At 41.5% G+C, this 25,480-nt stretch overlaps 1 protein-coding gene across 1 annotated transcript in view; it reads left to right on the top strand.

Annotated features, from left to right (window-relative positions):
• CCDC192 (coiled-coil domain containing 192) overlaps positions 1–25,480 on the top strand; it is a 253,306-nt gene that overhangs the window by 226,546 nt on the left and 1,280 nt on the right. The window lies entirely within an intron of this gene.

Genomic DNA, 25,480 nt, shown 5'->3' with positions numbered 1-25,480 from the left:
GTTAGTATAATACAGGCATAACTCAGAGATACTGCAGGCTCAGTTCCCGGGAATCAGAATAAAGTGAATATTGAAATAAAGAGAGTCACACGATATTTTTGGTTTTCCAATACATATAAAAGTTATGTTTACACTATACTGTAGTTGATCAAGTGTGCAACAACATGTTTAAAAAACAATGAACATATCTTAATTTTAAAATACTTTGTTGCTAAACAGCGCTAACAATCATCTGAGCCTTCAGCAAGTCCTAATCTTTTTGCCAATAGAGCAACATGTGGCCGCAGGCCACATACAGCCCAGGACAGTTCTGAATGTAGCCCAACAAAACTTTGTAAACTTTCTTTTTTTTTTTTTTTTTGGTTGAGACAGAGTCTCACTCTGTCACCCAGGTTGGAGTGCAGTGGTGCAACCTCGGCTCACTGCAGCCTCTGCCTCCCAGGTTCAAGCAATTCTCTTGCCTCAGCCTCCCGAGTAGCTGGGACTACAGGTGCGCACCACCACACCCAGCTAACTTTTTGTATTTTGAGTAGAGACAGGGTTTCACCATGTTGGCCAGGATGGTCTTGATCTCCTGATCTCGTGATCCGCCCGCCTCGGCCTCCCAAAGTGCTAGGATTACAGGCGTGAGCCACCGCACCCAGCAATATTTGGTAAACTTTCTTAAAACATCGTGAGATTTCTTTTGTAATTTTTTTTTTTTAGCTCATCAGCTATTGTTAGTGTATTTTATGTGTGGCCCAAGACAATTCTTCTTCCAATGTGGCCTAGGGAGGCCAAAAGATTGGATCCCCCTATGACAGATGGGTCTTACCTGGAGGTTGATGGCTGCTGACTGATAAGGGTGGCTGAAGGTTTGGGGGGCTGTGGCAATTTTTTAAACTAAGACAATAATAAAGTTAGCTGGATTGATTGACTCTTCCTTTCATGAATGTTTTCTCTGTAGCATGTGATGCTGTTTGGTAGCATTTTACTCACAGTAGAAACTTTTTCAAAATTGAAGCCAGTCCTCTCAGACCCTGCTGCTGATTTACCAACTAAGCTTATGGAATATTCTAAATCCTTTGTTGTTATTTCAACAAGGTTCACAGCATTTTCACCAGGAATAGATTCTATTTCAATAAAACACTTTCTATCTGTGAGCAACTCCTCATCCATTGAGGTTTTATCATGAGATTGCATGATACATATCTTTAGTCTCCATTTCTAATTCTAGTTCTCTTGTTATTTCCACCATTTCTGCAGTTATCTTCTCCACTGAAGTCTTGAACCCCTCAAAGACATTCATGAGGGTTGGAATCAACTTCCTCAGTACTCTTGTTAATATTGATAATTTGACTTCATCCCACAAATCACAAAGGTTCTTTATAATATCTGGAATGGGGAATTCTTTCCAGAAGGTTTTCAATTTACTTTGCCCAGATCTATCAGAAGAATCACTATCTATGGAAGCTATAACCTTACAAAATGTATTTCTTAAATAATAAGACTTAAAAGTCAAAATTACTCCTTGAGCCACAGACTGCAGAATAGATGTTACGTTAGCAGGTGTGAAAACAACATTAATCTCCTTGTACATCTCTATCAAAATTTTTGGGTGACCAGGTACATTGTCAATGAGCAATAATATTTTGAAAATAATATTTTTCTCTGAGTAGAGATCCCAGTAGTAAGTTTGAAATATTCAGTAAGCCATGCTATAATCTGATATGCTGTTATTCAGGCCTTGTTGTTCCATTTATAGAGCACAGGCAGAGTAGATTTAGCATCGCTTAAGGACTCTAGGATTTTGGAATGGTAAACGCACATTGGCTTTAACTTAACATTATCAGTTGTATTAGCTCCGAACAAGAGTCATCCTGCCCTTTGAAGTCAGGCATTTATTTCTCCTCTCTAGCTATGAAAGTCCTAGATGGCATCTTCTTCCAATAGAAGGCTGTTTTGTTGCCATTGAAAATCTGTTTAGTATAGCCACCTTCATTAGTTATCTTAGCTAGATCTTCTGGATAACTTGCTGCAGCTTCTACATCGACACTTGCTGTTTCAGTGTGCACTTTGTGTTATGGAAACAGCTTCTTTCTTTAATCCTCGTGAACCAACCTCTACTAGCTTCCAGCTTTTCTACTGCAGCTTCCTCACCTCTCTCAGCCTTCACTGAATTGAAGAGAGTCAGGGTCTTGCTCTGATTTGCCTTTGGCTTAAAGGGATGTTGTGGCTGGTTTGTACTCCTATCCAGACACTAAAATTTTCTCCATATCAGCAGTAAGGCTGTTTTCTTTTCTTATCATTTATGTTTTCACTGAATAGCACTTTCATTTCCCTTCAAGAACTTTTCTTTGTATTCACAACTTGGCTAACCAGGGCAAGAGGCCTAAACTTTGGCCTAGCTTGGCTTTCAACATGCCTTCCTCACTAAGCTTAATCCTTTCTAGCTTTTGATTTAAAGTGAAACATGTGTAATTCTTCCTTTTACTTGAACACTTAAAAGCCATTTAAGGGTTATTAAATAGCCTGATTTTAATATTGTTGTGTCTCAGGAAATAGAGAGCCCAGAGGAGAGGGAGAAAGATGGGGAAATGGTCAGTCAGCGGAGCAGTAAAAACCCACATACTATTTATAAATCAAGTTTCCTTTCTTATATGGGTGCAGTTCATGGCACCCCAAAACAATTACAACAGTAACATCAAAGATTATCAGTTGCAAAACACCATAAAAGATACAATAATAATGAAAGAGTTTGAAACATTATGAGAATTACCTAAATGTGACATAGAGATGCAAAGTGAGCACATGCTGTTGAGAAAATGGCACTAAAACTGGGCATGGTGGCTCACACCTGTAATCCCAGCACTTTGAGAGGCTTAGGTGGGTAAGTCACTTGAGCCTGGGAGTTGGAGACTAGCCTGGGCAATATAGTGAGACCTCGTCTTTACAAAATACAATTAGTTGGGTGTGGCGATGGGCACCTGTAGTCCCAGCTATTCGGGAGGCTGAGATGGGAGGATCACCTGAGTCCAGGAGGTCTAGGCTGCCGTGAACTGAGATCACTCCACTGCATTCCATTTGGGGCGACAGAGCAAGACCCTGTCTCAAAAGCAAAAACCAAAACAAAACAAACTCAATGGCATTGATAACACTTACCTAATGCAGGGTTGCCAGACACCTTCAATTTGTAAAAAATTAAAAAGAAAAAAAATGTAATATCTACAAAGTGCAATAAAGTGAAGCCCGATTAAATGAGATATGTCCCTACCTTTCAAGGTGCTAACTTTTATCATGGAGTGTCCTTTTCTATTTGAGAACAGCTGAAGTTTTGTATCTTGAAACTGAGTAAATTAACACATTATTGACACAAACCATGTTAGCATGAGCAACATAAAAAGAATCAAGTATTTGCATTTCTCCTTGAGAGTAGGGACTGGTTTTTAGTCATTGTTTTATCCCCAAGGCCTAACTTAGAGGCTTGTATACACTATACTCTCTGTGGGATGAATGAATGTGTCCCAACCTCAAAAAAGTCCCACAATGAAGGAGTCCTGTTCAAACATGCTACTTTGCATTACTCCATTTACACTTTTCTCTTGGTTGATGTTAATCCATTAGTTTTTAGTAAATTCAAACTTTTATATTGGTTTATATTTATATAAAAGTGTAGCATTGATGAGGAGGGGGTAGTTAACAGCTTTGCATTTAGCTGAATGTATTATTTTAGCTGGTCCCTCCTGACTCCTAGTCATGTTTATATGTGTGTGTGTATATATGTGTTTGTGTATGTGTGTGTGTCTCTGTGTATATATATGTAAGTGCATGTGTGTGTATGTGTGTGTATATGTATGTGCATGTGCATGCATATGTGTATATGTGTGTATATATTTGTGTATGTGTGTATATGTGTGTTTCTGTGTGTATATATGTGTATATGTGTGTATGTGTATATGTGTGTGCATGTGTGTATATGTATGTATGTGTATATGTGTGTATATGTGTGTGTATATATGCGTGTGTATGTGTGTGTGTATATATTGTGCATGTGTATGTGTGTGTGTGTATCTATGAACACGTAATATGTAACATCTCCAGATTAGATCAGGCCTTATTCCGGCAGCTCTTGGAAAATGATGCAACTTATCCAGTTTGACTGCTCTGGATACCTGACTGCCAGAGTCAGGTGCTTTCACCTGGTTCCCATGACTATCTCTGACAATATCTGAAGAGTTCTTTGACTCAGAACCTTGTCGAGATGATTAAGGTGAGAATCCCTGAAACCATATCACAGGATGAACTACATAGAATTTTTTTAAATTACCTTGAACAAAATATGTACTTATAGTATTAATGTCCAATATTTATTCATTAAGAAATTTGTGGATAAGAAGAAAAACTTCCAGAACCTATCCATATTTTGCACCACTGCCATGGATCCACGGCTCCCAGCTTATCCTGTTCTGTCTCAGTTTCAGACCGGAAGTGGTAGAGTCACTCTCTTGTCTCAGTGCTTCGGTACTCAAAGCAGATTCTCAGTATCTCTATCTGCAGTTGTGCAAAAGGCTTTCCTCAGAGCACGGCGTCATTCTCACAGAGCTTCTGCAGTTAACTGGACTTTGCTACTCCATAGGAAAGTGCTGAGACTTCAGAGTGTTACTCTTTTCCAAAGCATCCTCTCCAGAATGACTAGATGACTGCTCCTTCCTGTAGCTTTTCCTCTGCTATTCTATCTTACAAGATAATCACTTGCCATCTCTCTCCGTGTCCCTCTGTCCCTCTATCTGCTCTATGCTACAGTGGATAGATGCACTATTTTGACAGAGAATGCCACTTTCAGGTAGGGTAAGACCAGGTAAAGGATTGCCCATTGGCTAGCAGCCACTCACTCTCTGTTACTTTCTGTGGCACGTCCTTATACTTCCTCTCTGGTTATTCTTGGATCCTACAGACATACGTCTATACATGCAGAAATACACACACCTGCACTCCTATACCATCCTTGTGGAGAGAGGAGAATTTGATAATTTAAGATGTCCTATTTGCTTTTCACACATTTCTTATACCAGTTGTTAATATAAAACCATTTTATAAATAGTTTTTTTCAGTTTTAATTAAAACCCTAACTTGCCAACATTCTTATTTTACCCATTTGAGAGATTTGTGCTCATACACAAATACTTAATTCTGTGATTTATCACCAATGGATAAATCACAGAATTTTTCTGAAAATATAAACCCCAGAATTTATATTTTGCTGATATATCATCATTAATGATGATGATTATCATTATCATCATCAATTATCATAATTTCTAGGAAGCTAAAAAAAACTAAAGAGTTTTTTTTTTGAGATGGTGTTTTTGCTCTGTTGCCAAGGCTGGAGTGCAATGGCACGATCTCAACTCACTGCAACCTCCACCTCCTGGATTCAAGCAATTCTCCCACAAACTCAAATACTGAATACCTGGGATTACAGGTGCTTGCCGCCACACCCAGCTAATTTTTGTAGTTTTAGCAGAGATGAGGTCTCACCATGTTGGCCAGGCTGGTCTCAGACTCTTGACCTCAGGCGATCCACCCGTCTTGGCCTCCCAAGACGCACCACGCCTGGCTGCTAAAGAAGTATTAATAAGTTATTTTTGCTCACGTTTGGTCCTTTTTCTCTGTAAGAAAGAACTGGCGACTGGGCTTGGTGGCTCATGCCTGTAATCCCAGCACTTTGGGAGGCTGAGGTGGGAAGATCACTTGAGTCCAGGAGTTTAAGATCAGCCTGGTCAACAGGGTGAAACCTGATTTCTCCAAAAAGACAAAAATTAGCCAGGCATCGTGGTGTGCACCTGTAGTCTCAGCTACCTGGGAGGCTGAGGAAGGTGAGGCTGCAGTGAGTCATGCTCATACCACTACACTCCAGCTTGGGCAGCAGAGTGAGACTCTGTCAGGAAGGAAAGGAGAAAGGAGTAAAAGGGAAAAGAAAGGAAAGGAAAGGAAAAAGGAGAAAGGAGAAAAAAGGAAAGAAAAAGAAAGGAAAGGAAAGGAGAAAAGAGGAAGGGAAAGGAAAGGATAAAAGAGAAGAAGGAAGGAAAGAGAAAGAAAAATGAAAGAAAGAAGAAAGAAAAAGAAAGAAAGAAGGAAAAAAAGAAAGGAAGAAAGAAAGAAATAAAGAAAGATAAAGAAGAGAAAGAAAGAAAGAAAAGAAGAAAGCACAGAAGACAGAGAACGAAGAAAGACGAATAGGTAGGAGAATAAAGGGAAGTAAGAGAAGAAAGAAGAGGCATCGGGAAGGAAGGAAAAGAAAGGAAAGGAAAAAGAACTGACAAAGTAGTTAAGTAGTCTGGGGGTCATGATGACATTAGTATACTAGATAAACTTCACTCCAACCCATTCAACTACTAAAGAAGATACGCATAATCACCATCATTGCCTCCAATTTAACTCAACAAGAATTTAGCACTTACCATGTAACCACTATCCGGCAACATAGATGCAGAGTGAGCTGTTATACAAGGCATAAGAAGCTTAAATGTCAACATGTGCATTAGCAACTCAAGGCATTAAGTATTAAAATAGTCTAGAATAAATGCTCATAAGTCCAAAGTCCCTAATACAATCATAGAATTGTAGAGTCAGGGAAGTATTTCATTAATTTATGGATTAACATTTTTCTTTTATAAATGAAGAGACTGACAGACAAGGAGGGGCTGATTTGTCCAAGGTTTCAGGAAATTACTGTAGTGGCCATCCATGTGAGTGTAGGCCCTGAACCTCCTCTTGCTTCTTTTGGGAGCTGCCTTCTCTCTCCTTACTGGGTCGTGTAATTCATTCCCTGGCTCTCGGATGGTATTCACTTGCCACAGAGTGTATCTTAGAACATATAAATAATTTTTTAAACTTTGTGATGTATGTGGTACACGCTGGAAATGCTGACACTTCTGTCATTAAACATCACTGTGCACTAAAAAGTACATGCTACTAAAAATATTTCTTCTTATTTGTGTTGATATTGATGATGAAGAGACTTTTAGTCTCTTCAGATGATAAATATGAAAGCCAATTTGGATCTCAACGAATTGGATTCTGTGTTAGTTCTCTAGCCAAATAATAATTGATTAAATTTCCTCAATATCAACATGTTACAATTAATAACTTTTTAATGTTCGTCAAAATCAATGAATTGCATGTAAAACAACCAGCTTCTTATTCTGCTTAGAATTTTGATACAGTTGTGACTTTCCCTAGATTTTTCCATAAGTTTGATTTTTATGATTTGCTTTATTTTAAGCTATCTTCTAGATAACATTATTCAGTTTCTTAAAACTCTTACTAAGAAAATGACAACAAAATGAGACTTGTAATAATGGGGAGGGGCCTTTGTTTATTATTTATTTATTTATGCATTATTACATTGACTCGTATTCCTGATTTCCTTTAATTTCTGTTATAAATCGCATTGCTTAAGTACATTGCAACGTTGAAAGTTTAAACATGGCCAGGTGCGGTGGCTCATGCCTGTAATCCCAGCACTTTGGGAGGCCAAGGCAAGCAGATTACTTGAGCCCAGAGTTCAGAATCAGCCTAGGCAACATGGCAAAACCCCATCTCTACATAAAAATACAAAAAGTTAGCCTGGTGTGGTGGCACACGCTTGTAGTCCCAGCTACCCAGGAGGCTGAAGTAGGAGGATCACCTGAGCCCAGGAGGTAGAGGCTGAAGTGAGCTGGGATCACACATCACACTACTGCACTCTAGCGTGGGCAATAGGGTGAAACCCTGTCTTAAACAAACAAACAGACAAACAAAGCAAGGAGGAAAGAAAGCTTCAACATCAATTACATAGCTCACTCACTTATTCAGAGATGAGCCTTGTCGTCTAAATGAGCCAATGGGATGTGGGGAGTCTTTGTTGAAGTTAGCGGGAAAGACAAGCTGCCTGTTTTTCTGTAGTAAATAAATACAGGTAGAAACGTTCTTTGACACTAGACAGAAAAGAGAAGAACTCTCTGTAGAATATAATGGCAGCCATCTGAGTACCAGAACAGTATCAGACTGACGAAGAAGCTGGCACTGTAAAGGGAGAGCAAAGAGACCAAAAGAAGACACATTTTCATTATTGAGGACACTAGTTCAAGACTTGCCTGAAGCTATCTCTGAATCCAATACATTCTCTTTATTAGGTAAGCCAGTTGGAGTTGGGCTTTCAGGTTGTTGAACAAAAACAGTACTGAATCATACACTATTATTGACATTTGGTATAAAGAAAAGTTGTGCTCACTGTGGCAGACACTATTAGTCACCTACACAAAAGATAACTCTTCTTCCTTGCCAACGGAACTCCAATTTTATTCATAGTTCATTCATACAATATTTTAGGGGTCCTCCCCCACCCATTTCAGAATGCTAATTTTCATTAGTCTTAACCAATCACAGTGATGATTTTTTTTTCTTTGTCAAGGGCTGCTTTAGGAATATGGTAGACATACACACACAAAAATATGAGGTAAATTCTGTTGCAAGCATCACGGAAGCTTTCCTAACTTTTAAAAAGATGAGACAAGACAGGACTTTCTCTTCCAACTTTCAGACAATGCCTTGTGAAGAATGTAACCACCTTGCAATAGAAAGGAGAAACAAAAGAAGCCAACCTGGCTTCCCAGAGCTACCAAATGAGCTAAGCCTGGAATTCCCCCAGGTTTCACCTTAGGTACAATAATAAACTTCCCATTGTATAAGTTGCTGATAGTCACATAGCCTGTTATTTGGAGCTAAATCACTCTGACCAATATATTCACAGACAATATTGATTCTTTGAGGCTAACCTCAAGTAAAATATTACGTTACTTAATTGATTAAAGCTAATCTGAGTCCTAAAGAGGAAACACGTACTTTCACCGTTTTTGGCACACTTTGTCATTTGATGGTTTGATTTAAGTGGTTTGAAGAACTAAGGTGACCAATGAATACATAATGCAGATTAAATTTAAATAATTTCTATATCTTAAGCCTGAGATGAAATAGAAAATTGGCCTGCTGAAAATGAATGTGTGCCCTAAGCCTTTGTTTATCCAGGTGGTTAGAACCAGAAAACCCTGGGAGGGTCATCTGGGGAAGCAGCCAGAACAAATGCCCACAAGTCTTAATGGTAACCGTGCTGCCAAGTCCTAAGATTCTTAGCATTTGCTGGATCAGAAATTAATAATAGATGGAAACAAAAAAGAATGAGAGACCTGGCTTGTTGGTTTATCTTTTAAAGCCAGGAATATTCCATAAACAATTGAGAAGTGCTTAGCATATGACCCCCATGGGTATGTTGTGATCCCATAGCAGTAGGAGATGCTAATTGGACAAGACTCCCATGACTTATATATTTACCTGACGGTAGAGGCAGGATGGAGTGATGTGGTTGAAAAGTTGCCTGCATGTTTCAGACCTATCTGAACAATGGATAGGTGCTCCTATCTATACAAAGATTCTGGTGGTATCATTTGTAATAGTAGCAATAAGATGCAAATATTTACTTGGCTTTGGTGTAATTGCTGAACAAGTTCTTAGTAAAATGACATGGATAGGTGCTCTGTAAATGTTTATCTTTCCCCCACTTTCTTTTTATCCCCCTCTTTCCTCCTATCTCACAAGTACAGGGGAGGAAGCTACGGGGAAAAAAAAAATCATAGCCATGGAAGTTTTTGACATCTCTAAAAATTATATTGTTTTTCTGTTATTAATGTACAACACATCTCAAATACATACAATGAAACTTATATACAACAACACAAGCATTTTGCTGAGTATTCCATCCATCCTCTAGACAATTTTTTATGCCTCTCTAAAGTGCCTTGGATTTGAGTCTAACCTGAAAATAGCTCTGTTACCATTAGCTTTAATAATGTTCTCAAGGAATATTACCTACCTCATAAAGTAGGTAACTATTGGGAAAAAAAACCTATGAAAATTAACATTTATAGTAGAATATCAGAAGATTTCCTTAACTAAAAAAAGCTTGTTTGAGTCCCCTCTTGGAGAATTTCTCTATAACTTTGGAATTATCCTTTGTAATTTCAAGATGAAATTGTATCTTGATATGAAAAAAGCAAAATCAAGCTGATAAAATTGGAAGGGCATTCCACAAGGAGGAGGAATTGAAAGAAGAGTGTTCCACAAGCTGTCCTCAAGAACAGGGCATTTTTATGCTGCCAGGTTAGCTTAGCAGGGACATCCCTGTCCCTCAGCCCATCTTTGAGTCAATTTCTTACTGTTGTTTTATTACAGTAAAATTTAAACTAAAAGCAAGTAGCGCAAAGTAAAAGTGAAAGAAAGTTGATAAAAATAAAGTTAGATTTGATTGTTCATATTGGAGAAGATTGATAAGTAGTCATTGCTTTTGTAAGTTCTTCCTCTCAAGTGTGCAAGGGCCCTCCCACTTTGACATTAGTTTTAAGCACTTCAACTCTGCTATTGCTTCTCGTTCGCTTAAACCACTTTCATGGCTCTCTCCCCAAAACCTAATTTTCCCTTGGTATCTTCTGAACTGAACCCTGTAGTTTCCAACAATAAATGTCCAAGTGCTCAGGCATGCCACTACAAAGCCCATTTGTATTATCTTAATACAAGAAAAACTTCAGCCAAATGAAATTAAAAGGCGTTTAATTGAGCAATGAATGATTCGCGAATCGGGCAGCCCCCAGAATCACAGCAGATTCAGAGACTCCAGTGCAGCCACGTGGTGGAAGATTTATAGACAAAAAAAGGGAAATGGGGCATACAGAAATTTTAAGTGAGGTACAGAACAGCAGGATTGGTTACAGCTCCACCTTTGCCTTATTTGAACACAATTTGAACACTCGGCAATGCATGAGTGGTTGAAGTACTGCCGCTGCAATTGGCCAAGACTCAGCTATCGTTACAGGTGCATACTCCTAAGTTAGATTTTCAATTTTTGTCTACCTATTAAGCTAGGTTGCAATTTGTCCTCAAGGACTCAAATGTAGACGTATGGAGTCCTCAGGCCACATTTAGTTGCTTTAACAATCTGATAAGTGACTCCTCATCAGCTTGTTACTTCCTTGTGGCTATTATATCTCCTAAAGTGACTTAAACTGAGGAGGAAACATGGGGTTTGGACATGTCCTCGATAAACTAGTACCGCACAGAGATTGAGAACATACTTTGTGAAAGAGAATTATAAGGATGTGGAGGTGAAGGAGGTTGCAGGAGCATGTTGCATGACCTAACGGGGTGGGGATAATTAGACAAAGTTAAAGGGTATTTAGAAGTTTAAATCAACAGAACTTTGTGAAAAGACAGATGAAGAGCATGGAGAAACTGGGTAAGAGAGAAACTTCAGAGGTTAGATAATGAGTTCAGTTTTTGACATATTACATCTGAGGTGCTTATAAGATATCTCAGTAGGACTTCAGAGTCTAGAGCTCAGGTCCGACCTAGAGTTGTAAATTTGGCATTATTCATACCAATAGATTGCAACCAAGGCAACAGGGGGCAATGAAATGACCTATAGAGAGGGAGAAGAAAGTTTAAGACCAGGAGTTCAAGAATCTCCATGCAGTAATTGCTCTGAGGAAAAGCTCACAGGGGACCAAAGGAGTAGGCAGAAAATTTCAAGAAAAAGAGTGTCCTGTTACCAAAATGAAGGAAACAGTGCACTGAGGAAGACTGTCAACAGGGCAAATGTTTAGAGGTCAAGTAGGTGAACTTGAAGCAAATCCATTGGATTTGGTGACATTGGTAACCTCAGTAAGGCCAAGTTTAGTAAGGCCCTTTTGAAAACAAAAATTAGATTGTAATAGGTTGACATAAGAAAAATACAGCAGTCCCCTTTTATGCATGGTTTTGCTTTCTTCAGTCTCAGTTACGTGAAGTAAACCATGGTCTGAAAATAGGTGAGTATAGTACAATAAGATATGGAGAGAGAGAGAGATCCTGTTCACGTAACTTTTATTACAGTATATTGTTATAATTGTTCTATTTTACTGTTAGTTATTTTTGTTAATCTTTTATTGTGCCTAATTTATAAATTAAACTTTATCAGAGGTATGTGTGTACGGGAAGAAAACATAGTATATATGAAGTTTGGTACTATCTGTAGTTTCAGGCATCCACGGGGGGTCTTGGAACTATCCCCCAAGAATGAGTAGGGACTACTGTAGAGGAAAGGGGAACAGCACAGACAACTCATCCAAGAGGTTTGACTGTGAAGGGGAGAGAAGTGACAGAGTAATAGCTGAAAAGGCATTAAATAGCCTAAGAATTTGATTTCCTGTTTAAAATGGTAGCAATTAAATGTTTAAATGCTCATGGCTTGGAGCCAGTAGAAAGATTAACATTTACAAAGAAGAGGGAACTATAATGGTGTAAGATTCCAGAGGAGGCAGGAGGGTCTGTAATCCAGATCTCTCTGGATGTCTGGAAACCCTCAGTTGCCCTTAGTTGAAATCGAAGTCCACTGGCGACAATGCACTAAATGAGATTTCTGGCTCTCCTATAATGGGTAGATTTTCTTCATTATTCAGATGTTCTTTGTTTTTTTTTCCCTTCTCTATTCATTTCCTGTTGCTGCTATGACAAATTATAGCATAATAGCTTAGTAGCTTAAAATGACACAAATTTGTGATCTTATAGTTCCCTTTTTTTTTTTTTTTTTTTTTTTTTGAAACAGAGTCTCACTCTGAGTGAAGTGGTGCAAACTTGGCTCACTGCAGCCTCCGCCTCCTAGATTCAAGCGGTTCTCCTGCCTCAGTCTCCTGAGTGCCTGGGATTATAGGTGCTCACCACTATGCCTGGATAATTTCTGTATCTTTAGTAGAGATGGGGTTTCACCATGTTGGGCAGGCTGATCTCGAACTCAGGTGATTCACCTGCCTCATCCTCCCAAAGTGCTGGGATTACAGGCATGAGCCACCACATCTGGCTGGTGATCTTTCATAGTTCTTATAGATGGAGGTCAAAAGTCCAACAGGTGTCAGCTGACTAAAATCAAGGTGTCAACAGGATTGTGTTCTTTTTATAAGTTCTAGGGGAACTTTCTTTGCCCTTTCCATCTTCTTTAGGCCACTTACATTCCTTGACTTGTAGCCCTGTCTCTATCTTCAGAGCCAGCACTGTGACATTTTCAGATATTTTTCTTTGACTCTGACCCCCTACTTCCCTTTTATCATCCTTGTGATTACATTGGGTCCACCCAGATAATACAAGACTATCTTCCCATCTCAAAATTCTTAATCACATCTGCAAAGTCTCTTTGGTCATATAAAGCAACATATTCAAAGGTTTTGAGGATATCTTTGGGGGGTATTATTCTGGACATCTGTGTGGACAGGCAGTCATTATTCTGCCTACCACATTTTCCTGTTTCTAAAGTACTCTTCCAAGTTTGCTGAGAACTATGGATGGAGCTTCCTCTGCTCTATGGTTTATATAAGTGAAAATCTCAATAACAAATTTCAGCCATGTCATTCTTAAGTGATAGAGTGACCACCACTCAGAGAATATGTTCTGAGAATTATGTGATGATCCCACTTGGCTGGTACTAGTAGCAATTGATTTCATCATTTTTAGTATTCAGGACAAAATAAATGAACAACAAAAATAAGTTCTGTGTGAACCTGCCGCTGCTGTAGTATCTTTTGCAGTTTATTATGTCTTATGCACCCATTTTTAAGCTCCGGCCAAAAGACACTGACTTCAGGCATTCCTTATTTCATAAGGAGGTATCCTGAACTAACCCTTGTGCACCACCAGGAAGAAAAACTTGAAAAAGTCCCACATTTGACACTAGTGCAACATGCAGTCCAAAAGATGTAAAATGGCTGGGCACGGTGGCTCACACCTGTAATCCAGCACTTTAGGAGGCCAAGGCAGGCAAATCACTTGAGGTCAGGAGTTCAAGACCAGCCTGACCAACATGGTGAAACCCCATCTCTACTAAAAATACAAAATTAGCCAGGTGTGGTGGCACGTGCCTGTAATCCCAGCTACTCTGGAGGCTGATGCAGGAGAATCATTTGATCCTAGGAGGCGGAGGTTACAGTGAGCCAAGATTTTGCCACTGCACTCCAGCCTGGGTGACAGAGTGCGACTCCGTCTCAAACTAAACTAAACTAAACTAAAATAAACGAAAATAAAAAGATGTAAAATCATCTTTACTTTTGTACCTTCAATTGACTTTGAGTCCATACTGATTCATTTTCAGATAAACATAGAAGCAGTGCTTCATCTATTATCTTCTGTCTTTCTTCCTTTCATTCAATCTCATGGTCTCTCCCTCCTGGAATTTCCTGACCTCCCACCAGGGTCCATTTTTACCTTGTGGTTTCTGGCCAATCTGCCAGTCACTGCATTCTATCCATTATTCTCTTCAAAGAAACCAGAGTTATAGGAGGAGACTTCAGGTCCTGCTCATAGGAGGAAGTAAGAGAAATTCCAGAAACCCTTTCTTCTGCTCAGATTGACTTTCTCTTGGCAGACCTCAGGTACATGGTTATGCTAACAGTCTTCTCAACCTTACCAAGGACCCCTTCTGTAAAATATTCTGATGTGACCTGAGACCTTGCAGTGGGTGGGAAGGAACCTTGCCCCAGAAAGGAACTGATGAGCTAAGTAAGTTAGCCTAGGGTGTCCTACCCTCAAACCTAATGGAACACTTTGCCCTACTGGTGAGTAGACAGAAGATGGGATACACACTGCACCCTACCCACCAGACAATGTTTGGCCACCGGGGCCTACCCCCACCTCCCACAAGCCTATATTCATTGAGGCATCATCTTTGAGACATCATCACTTGCTTTTCCGCACAAACAACCAACACCTTGCCACCCTTACCTGTGCTAGCAAAGACATGTATGCACACATCTTTCAATAAGGGCCTGGATTCAGATTCTCAGGATGAGGGGATTCACTTCCTCCCTGCATGGTGGTGGTAACTGTTAAACTTCTATGGAAGCTGGGGAGTCACTGTGCTTCCATCCCAAAGTCCAATCTCTTCCTTCCTCTCCCTCTGGCTCACCCTTCTTTCCACCCACTACCCATAGGAAGGAAAAGAGAGTCTAAGGAAATAGATCTATTCATCCACTGAAACAGAAATGGAAGCAAAAACAGAAACAAACCCCTGACCACTCCGTTTTTTCTGTATGTTCTGGAGATAATTTAGCCAAATTGGAACTGGCTAGATATTGTTGGGATGTAAGCTAATTAAAGCATGGGGGCTGGGTTGCAAGGACCATGGATGCATTCAATCAGCTAGTAACATTTAAAGGCAGAGCTTTGTCAAGTAGCCAACACAATAGATGTGCTCTCCCTCCTCCAGCTGTGCATATTGCAGCCTTGTCAAGAATGGCTTGCCTGGTGATTTCTGGCCCACCTGTTAGGATTTAGCCAAATCTTGGTTCACCATAAATCTTGCAGGTCAGCAGAAATTCACTTGTAGAAACCTGGCTGATCATCTGACTTTCTTCGGAAGCTCTGTAAAAATATAGATTCCCAGGCACCCACCTAGATTTGCTCAAGCAGAATTTCAAGGATGAGATCTTGGATTCTCCATATTAACAGATATTTCCCAGTGCCAGGCTTGGGGAACATTTTTACAGCTTATAGAAATCTAAATCCCAGATTGGGAAGACATCTAGGGGATCAATTTTCTAATTTTCTGTTTTCTATCAAAAAAGTAGTAAACTTAGCAATGCTACATGAAATGAAATTACAACAGTTTTGTGTGTGTGTGTGTGTGTGCTTTTTTTTTTTTTTTTTTGTGAGATGGAGTTTCACTCTTGTTGCCCAGGCTGGAGTACAATGGCACGATCTTGGCTCACTGCAACCTCCGCCTTTCAAGTTCAAGTGATTCTCCCACCTCAGCCTCCTGAGTAGCTGAGATTACAGACATGTGCCACCACGCCCAGCGAAGTTCGTATTTTTAGTAGAGACAGGCTTTCTCCATGTTGGTCAGGCTGGTCTCGAACTCCCAACTTCAGGTGATCTGCCCACCTCGACCTCCTAAAGTGCTGGGATTACAGGCATGAGCCGCTGCGCCTGGCCACCAGTTTATTTTTTGTAATGCAGTAGTGAAAGCATTATTTGAAGGAAAAACACCCCTGGGGAGGGAATCTAGGATATTGTTGTATCCATCCTAATGATACAGCAATTGTAACCTTTGGACCGATGCTCTCTTAAGTGATTTGTATTATATATGCACTTAACTTTCATTTATTTATTCACTTGACAAATTACCACCACTACAATCCATGCACTATTTTGGGCACAGGGGATACAGTACTGAACGAAACAGTAAAAAAAATCTCTGCTTTCATGGAGCTTTCATTCCACTAGGGGAGAGAGACTGCAAACAAGATAAAAACAAAATCTAGAATAGTCAGATACAGCATGTCAGTAAAAACAAGGCAGAAAACAAGGATGTGAAGTGTTCAGCAATGGGGCTTGGGTTGAAATTGTAGGTAGGATGGCCAGAGAAGGCTTCATTGTGTGAAGGTGACTTTGGAGAGTGAAGACCTGAAGGAATTGAGAGAGCTAGCCATGTAAGCATCAGGTGTACAACTGTGCAGGCAGAAGAAATAGCAAATGCAAAGGCCCTGGGATAGGAACATGCCAGGCCTGGTAAAACAGCAATGAGAATTGTGGAAATGTAGCAGAGGAAATGTTGCATTTACTCTGGAGAGGAGGAAGGAGGAATAGGTTATGTGCTGTTGAAGTAAAGAGGTCCCAAATCACATAGGACCTTGCAGGTCAGTGTGAAACTTTGGTCTGCATGAGATGAAAAGTCGCTGGAGGATTGTAGGCAAGAATGTCAAGACCTGACTTATATTTTAATGGAACCTCTCTGTGCAGAGTTGAAACCAGACTAAAGTAGCAGAAGCAGGGTGACCAGAGAAGAAGCTATTGTAATACTTAAATACTAGGCGAGAGGGAATTACCACTTAAATAAATGATGAGAATAGGTACTGGAGTGAGTATATGCCAGAGTGAGCATAAGAAGGAAGATAGGAATCTGTATTTCTCTTGGTCTGCTTAGCTCCCACACACCTCTCACAGTAGGAGCATCTAATTGCCACATGAGTGATGCTAGTGGTTAGAGACAAGTGTTTTTCATTCATTCTATGTGTTCACTAAATAGTAAACAAGTCCTAGAAGTGTCTTCAGCAGCCAGACCCCTCACTGTGGTCTGGAGACTGGTGGAGTACTGGGGTCTGAATGTTTGTGGCCCTCCAAAATACATATGTTGACATCCAGTCCCCAGTGGGTTGCTATTAAAAGGTGAAGTCTTTAGGAGGTGACTAGGTCATGAGGGAAGAGCCTTCATGGATGGGAGTATTGCTTTATAAAAGAATCTTGAGGGAGCCTGTTGGCTTTTCCACCATGTATGGACACAGCTGGGAGGCACCATCTATGAGGATTGGGTCCTCACTAGACAATGAATGTGTCGGTACTTTGATCTTCAACTTCCCAGTCTCCAGAACTATGAGAAATAAAATTATGTTGTTTATAAACTAAGGCAGCCTAAGCAGACTAAGGTATGCAGGCACCACAAATTCTTGAGGCCCAGATGAGCAGTAAGCAAGAACTGCTTCCTACATGGTCTCTCTTGCCTCTTGTTTTCCTTGTCATTGGGTGTTCTACAGGCTCTCTGATCCGCTACTCTCAGGAGCACTACCCCATGTCATTCAGGCTGCAGCCCTTCCATCATGGTCTCAACTAAGTATTGTTCCCTTCTAAAGCACTCACAGAAACAGAGCTTCTTAAACTCTCAGGTTTGGGCCTGCTGCTAGGTGAAAATGTATATTCCCTCCAGCGTGCCGTTGCATTTCAAATTTTTCCTCTAAAATATAACTATTATAAGACTGATCTTCATTATGAAATATTATAAAAAATTCCTAGCTAATATTATACTACATTTCAATTCTTTTTAGTGACCAAACCTCTTTGCCAATCAATTCTATTCTTATAATTCTGCTTGCTTTTTCCAAATCAATGAACACATGCCTACTTCAGATGGATCCTAAATGTTCACAGCTTTAGTGGAAGGAAATTGAAGTACCTTTGAAGTCAGTCATTTGGCACTATAGAGATTGGCCTCTTTACAAATAAAAACATTAAAAGAGGTAAGATAGATTAAACCTCAAGACATAGGACTAATTCGATTTTCAAAAAGAAAAATATTTGTACTACAATACAAAAAAAAGTGAATCATTTATTTCAGAGAATAGCCATTTGCAAACGTTCAGTGTAAAAATCTAGAGAAGGATAGAAAACCTAAAAAGTTGTTTTGTTTAGGTTTGTTAATTTAAGTGGGAGGGATATATTTCTAAAGAATATATCCTAAAGGTGTGTGGACTGTGCAAGTCCAAGTACGGCAAGAGGTGAACCTGGACTCTGTGGTGGTTGCTGACAAATAAAACACAACTTTCGAAACCAGCGCGTAGTGAGTCAGAGTGATGGGCATTTGTACAGAGGAGGAAGTTGACATTGTCCTTTAGGCCAAACAGTAATCCTGGGTGGCTCTGGTGGAATGAGGTATTTAATCACCTCACCCACCGGTGATCCTTGTTGAGTCTTTCTTGTTCAGTAAATACCTGGCAGCCTTAGTCATTTGCTTGAAAGGCAGAGAGAAAAGTAAACTTCCAGCTGAGGTGTTTGTTTAGGCTAATCCCGAATTTTATTAACTCAGTGCTGCCCCTCTCCTACTCCACTGTGAAGCTGCAGCTCTGGGAGCCAACATTGTATCTTATTTATTCTCTATGTGCAGGTTCCCAAACATAATTATTGGATGAATGAATGAACAAGAAGATGACTATGGAGGATACCTGGGATCTGGCTAGAAACAAGTATATTTCCCGTTGTTAGAAGTAGTTGGATCAGAAATTAGATCAGTGCTTCTCAGCATTTCTCTGTTTAACGCATATTTTTTGGTGGCAGCCATAAAGAAATCAAAACGGGGACAATCCTTTTTAGCAAGAAGTATTTAGAAAATCTAAAAGAACTCTTTCTCCTATTCATTGGGTCACTTTTCAGCCCTGTATCACTGTTTACAGAAAAATGTTAACTTCTTGGACTCGTGAAGCAATGTTTTCACTTATTCTAGGTCTGTTGACCTAATATGAAACCACTCCTTCTTGCTCTGATTAGCAACAAGTGGTGCCCTACTGTCCTCCCAGTCTATGTTTGGCGGCATTCCCACTGTCAGGTCTCTCTGTAACAGTGTGCAACTGCAGTGATCACAAAACGCAGATTTTTAACTCATTGATTACAATTGGCAGCCAACCTCTGAAGAGCTGGAGGGACACCAGTGACTGACAGCCACTTGCTTAGAAAATTATCAAAGAGAGGTCAGGCATGATGGCTCACGCCTGTAATCCCAGCACTTAGGGAGGCCCAAGGCAGGTGGATTACCTGAGATTGGGAGTTCGAGACCATCCTGGTCAACATGGAGAAACCCCGTCTCTACTAAAAATACAAAATTAGCCGGGTGTTGTGGTACACGCCTGTAATCCTAGCTACTCAGGAGGCTGAGGCAGGAGAATCGCTTGAACCCGGGAGGCGGAGTTTGCGGTGAGCCAAGATTGCGCCATTGCACTCCAGCCTGGGCAACAAGAGCGAGACTGTTTCAGAAAAAGAAAAGAATCAAAGAGATGTTACAGAAATAATTCCTATAATGGGTAGCAGGTGAGACTGGATCACCCCAAAAATATAGTCAACTTGTCAGGCCTCTGAGCCCAAGCTGCACGTAGACATCCAGATGGCCTGAAGCAAGCGAAGAATCACAAAAGAAGTGAAAATGGCCGGTTCCTGCCTTAACTGATGATATTACCTTGTGAAACTCCTCTCCTGGCTCAGCAGTTCCCTCACTGAGCACCTTGCGACCCCCGCCCCTACCCTCAAGAGAAAAACCCCCTTTGACTGTGATTTTCCACTGCCCACCCAAATCCTATAAAACGGCCCCACCCCTATCTCCCTTCGCTGACTCTCTCTTTGGATTCAACTCGCCTGCACCCAGGTGATTAAAAAGCTTTACTGCTCACACAAAGTCTGTTTGGTGGTCTCTTCACATGGATGCGCATGACACAACTCTCAGTCTCTTAAGGTATTCCTTCAACTACAGTCGCCTCTGTTGTTATCTGTTTAGCCATTATTAGTCATTTTTGATGTAACTCGCGCATGTCACTTTTCTCAGAGCATGAAGGTTTTGAGGGTATGAAGAACAGGAAGCTAGAAACGGCCAAAAGCAATGTATTTTCTTCTGGGCCTTTGGTCTTTCAAGGCTGACATAGAAAAGTGGGTACAGCCTGGGTCAGCCAAAGGCAGAATGCTGGGACTGCCTCTTCTCTCACTAAATCTTTCTAACCCTGCCGAACTCCCACCGGCCATCCCCTGTAGCCTTTTTGCAAGGTCGCTAAACCCTCATTCTCAGTCCTTACATCTCTTTTAAGTAATGGTAGAAAGAGGGAAAATGATGAAAAATGATGTATGACTGTAAAAACCCCTGCAGTAGTGGCAAAAGTGATGAGTTTATACCCTCATTGTTGCTAATCAGGTTTTTCCTCCCTGTCTCAAGAAAGAAGAGCCTTTCTTGTTGCAATCTCTGGGTTTCCTGGATCCTGTGGGTGTGGGGTTAAGGCTGAGATGATCTGGTCAGATAACAGCACCTCCAGGCTTCAAGGAGCACCACCGTGGCAAGACTGAGCTGCCAGCAGAAGCCTATGAGAGACCACAGCTGTGTGAAGTGTGGGACATGTAGAGCTGTCAGGACTTCGGGGACACACATCACTTCCTGTTACAGATGAGGGAGACTAGATGGGGGGAAAGGAGGGAGATGGTTAGTGGGCGATTCTAGAAAACTCACTGCAGTGGCCTTGGGCACTTTCCAATATAAATAGGACATGAGGCTCTTGAAGTCCCCTACTTTGCTGAAGAGTTTTAAACATGTTAGTTGTAATGTGTTTAGAAATGGAACAAAAGATTTATTTTACATGTGTAAATATACTAGTAGTAAAATATACTTGTATGAGAATTTTTTTTTATTTTTAGTATGTCTTTAGGTTGTCTATTCGCATTTTCATTTAATACATGAGAACAATACAGTGGGAATCCTCATGCCATCTCTTTTTTTTCAGCATCTACTCTACCCCTTATCTGACTGTCCTCTTCTTGTGCTACGGACTGAATTACGTCCCCATCAAAATTACTGTGTTGAAGCCCTAGCCCCCACCTAGATGGCATTTGGAGATGGGGTCTGTGGGAAATAATTAGGCTTGGATGGACCTTTCGTGATGCAGCCAGTGCCCTTATAAGAGGAGACATGAGAGAGCTTTTGGTCTCTTTCTTTCTGCCATGTGAGTGTGTCCAGAATTGGTGGGTTCTTCACCTCACTGACTTCAAGAATGAAACTGCAGACTCTTGCAGTGAGTGTTACAGTTCTTAAAGACGGTGTGCCTGCAGTCTGTTCCTTCAGACATTCAGATGTGTCTGAAACTTCTTTCTTCTGGTGGGTTCACGGTCTCACTGTCAGGAATGAAACTGCAAACCTTCCTGGTGAGTGTTATAGCTCTTATAGGTAGCGTGTCCGGAGTTGTTCATTCTACCGGGTGAGCTGTAGTCTCCTTGCCTTCAGGAGCGAAGCTGCAGACCTTCATGGTGAGTGTTACAGCTCATAAAGGCAGCATAGACCCAAAGAGTGAATAGCAGCAAGATTTATTGCAAACAGTGAAAGAGCAAGGTGGAAAGACACTCTAGCCGGTTGCCATAGGTGGCGGCCTGCAGCCTGCATTTATTCCCTTATCTGAACCCACCCACATCCTGCTGATTGGTCTATTTTACAGAGAGCTGATTGGTCCATTCTACAGAGAGCTGATTGGTCCATTTTGACAGAGTGCTGATTGGTGCATTTACAATCCTTGAGCTAGACACAGAGTCACAGAGTGCTAGTCCTCCAAGTCTCCACTACCTTAGCTAGATACAGAGTACCAATTGGTGTATTTACAAACCCTGAGCTAGATGCAGAGTGCTGATTGGTGTATTTACAAACCCTGAGCTAGATGCAGAGTGCTGATTGGTGCATGTACAATCCTTGAGCTAGACACAGAATGCTAGAGGGAAAAATTCTCCAAGTCCCCACTAGGTTAGCTAGATACAGAGTGCTGATTGGTGCACATACAATCCTCAGTCTAGGTATAAAAGTTCTCCAAGTCCCCATCCAGTTCAGGAGCCCAGCTGGCTTCACCCAGTGGATCCTGCACTGGGCCTGCAGGTGGAGCTGCCCGCCAGTCCCGAGCTGAGCCTGCACTCCTCTCCCTTGGGCTGTCCATGGGACCAGGTACCACGGAGCAGGGGGCGGTGCCCATGGGGGAGGCTCAGCACAGGAGCCCACTGCAGGGGGCAGTTCAGACATGGCGGGCTGCAGATCCTGAGCCCTGCCCCACAAGGAGGCAGCTAAACCCTGCGAGAATTTGAGAATTTGAGTGCAGTGCCGGCGGGCTGGCCCTGCTGGGGGACCTGGCGCAACCTCGGCAGCTACTGGCCTGGGTGCTAAGCCCCTCTCTGCCCTTGGCGGGCACCACCGGCTGGCGGCTCCGTGTGCAGGGCCCGGCGAGCCCGTGCCCCCGCCTGCCGGAACTCGCACTGGCCCGCGAGTGCCCTGCGCAGCTCCGGTTCCCGCCTGTGCCTCTCCCTCCACACCTGCCCCACAAGCAGAGGGAGGAGGCTCTGGCCTCAGCCAGCTCAGAGAGGGGCTCCCACGGTGCCGTGGCAGGCTGAAGGGCTCCTCAAGCGCAACCAGAGTGGAGGCCTAGGCCGAGGAGGCGCTGAGAGTGAGAGCTGCTAGCACATTGTCACCTCTCATAAGGACGCAGCATAAAGGTGGCCAGGAAGAGAGTCCTCACCAGAACCTGACCATCCTGACACCCTGATCTAAGACTTGCAGCCCCCAGAACTATAAAAGATAAATGTTTCTTGTTTAAGCCACCCCATCTGTGGTACTTTGTGATAACAGCCCAAGCTGCCTAGACACCCGCTTCTCCTCTCATTTTCTTTCTACTGTCTCCCTGTAATACTCTCTTCCAGAAGGAGGATGTGGTGCTAGTGACCCTGACTGCCTACGCAATGCCACTTTGCTGCATTTTTGCTGCTGTATCATTAGAGCTGGGTGAACTCTACCTATATTGCATTGTCTAAAAACTTGTTGACCAGTTTGACCAGGGGTGGCACTAAACTCCTTTTTCTTCATTGTACACATCCATTAAAAACAACTCATTCTAAAAGCAGAGGAAAAACTGGGGAGAGAAAAGATGGAAGGAGAAGTCAAAGAGGAAGATGTCAGACAGGCACAGTGAGGCTCCAATGCACCCCCCTCCCCCCCTGCCCCCTGCTGAGGCCCTGCATCCCCCGCTGCTCACTGCTCGCCTCCTTGGCATCTTCCCTGGGCACTTTGCTGCCATTTTCCTTCTCTCACTCCTGATGAAACTCACTTCAACCCATCTGAATCAGTTTCTTATGTAGTTTAAGGAGTAGCTTAGGGACTGAGAGAAACATTACTGTCAGTCACGGATACAAAAGCTTGCTACCTGGATACCTACACACCTGCTTAAGGTGGGGCAGCTTTGCTGTGGTTGTGCATTCAGGCAAGAAATCACCCATTCCTCAGTAAATAAAATTAATTGGCAGTCATCACTTTTTGTCAAACTTTGATTTCCATGACTCCATCCTCTGGGGTAACAGAAAAATGATCTCTGTGCCAATGGTTGAGGACCAGAAATCCTCCCTCTCAAATAATATCTGTGCAGGTTAACTAGAGCCATCTCGAGGTAATATATCCACCTGGGTTTCAGAAAGTGCTCATCTGGAAGGAAATGCTAGCCCAGCACATTATCCAACAGAAATATAATGGGAACCACAAATGCAAGCCATGTATTTTACATTTTCTAGGAGCCACATTTTTCAAGACATAAAAATAAGCCAGTGAAATTATTTTAAAAATACATTTTCTTTAGCACAATATATTCTACATATGTTAATGCATAAGCAATATAGAAAATTTGAAGTATTTAACATTTTTTAAACTAAATCTTCCAGTCAACTGTGTATTTTACGTTAAAGCACATCTCTATTCAGACTAGCTACATTCCATTGCTTAATGGTCACATGTGACTAATGACTATTGTATTGGACAGCACAGCTCCAGCCAAATGAAAGGAAAGGTGAGACCTTGGCATATCTGGAGATGAGAAAGGCCTCCTGCCATATGGACTCCCTCTCCTAGGCTGGAAAGTACAGGCTTATCGCAGAGGCAATGAGCTGAATGCTCTTTTGAAATTTGAGATGTTTTCCCATTGCTTGTTAACTTATGAAAGGTACTGAAAGCAACATCTTTTTTTTTTTTTTTTTTTTTTTTTTTGAGATGGAATCTCACTCTGTTGCCCAGGCTGGAGTGCTGTGGCGCAATCTCAGCTCACTGCAACCTCCACCTCCTGGATTCAAGTGATTCTTGAGCCTCAGCCTCCCGAGTAGCTGGGATTACCGGTGTGCACCGCCACACGTAGCTAATATTTGTGTTTTTAGTAGAGATGAGGTTTCACTATTTGGCCAGGCTGGTCTTGAATTTCTGATCTCAAGTGATCCACCCGCTTCGGCCTCCCAAAGTGCTAGGATTACAGGCATGAGCCACCAGACCCCGCCTTCAAACCAACATCTTCAATATTGTTATAATTTTAAATATTCTAACAGAAATTCAGAATAAAAATTTCCCCATGGGTTCTTAAATGTTAGTAAGGTGCCAATAATTTTAAGAGCAGAGAATAGCTTGATGTCTGTCTCCTCTTAACACTTTTGTGAAGCCAAAAGCACCCTGCCCACTATGCAATGTGCTGCCAAAGATTTTACCCCTTGATCCCTTGGGAACATGATGACTGTCAATTACTTTTATTTGTTGAGAAATGGGTTATTTTTATGCTCTTTTGCCTGCATGCACTACTACAGCAAAGGTGTTCCATTTTCAGCAGGTGTGTAGGAACCTAATAATAGCAGGCTTTTGTATCTGAGACTGACAGTAATGTTTCTCTCAGATGAAGCTGTGAGATTTGTTTTCACTGGGAATCTCATAAATTTGGGACCTCAGTTGTAACAATCTACCATGGAGACCATGCATCAGGTTCATTCATACATGCCATTAGCTCCATTAGTGCTGAAATGATACCCAAGCCCTTGACATCTCTTCCTACTTACACCTAAGTCTGCCTTTTATATAGCTCAGAGACATTTAATGCTGGAAATTTCTACAGTGGTAGGGTACTGCTAAAGGCTAGTAAGATGGACTTGAATTTAAGGAGCTACATTTTTTGATGGGCTAGAGAGGTGTGTTTTCAAGGACTCCTTATGGCCACTCATCTTTTATCTCTTTGTTGGAACCTCTTTCTGTCCTTAATTACTCAGGCCTTTATCCTCATCTGAGGGGTTAACTGATAGAAATTGATAAAGGATAAGCTTTCATGTC

Source organism: Rhinopithecus roxellana, chromosome 3, assembly GCF_007565055.1.
Source record: "Rhinopithecus roxellana isolate Shanxi Qingling chromosome 3, ASM756505v1, whole genome shotgun sequence".
Taxonomy (NCBI): Eukaryota; Metazoa; Chordata; class Mammalia; order Primates; family Cercopithecidae; genus Rhinopithecus; species Rhinopithecus roxellana.
Note: the sequence above shows the minus strand (reverse complement) of the source record. Positions and strands in the feature narration are given on the sequence as shown.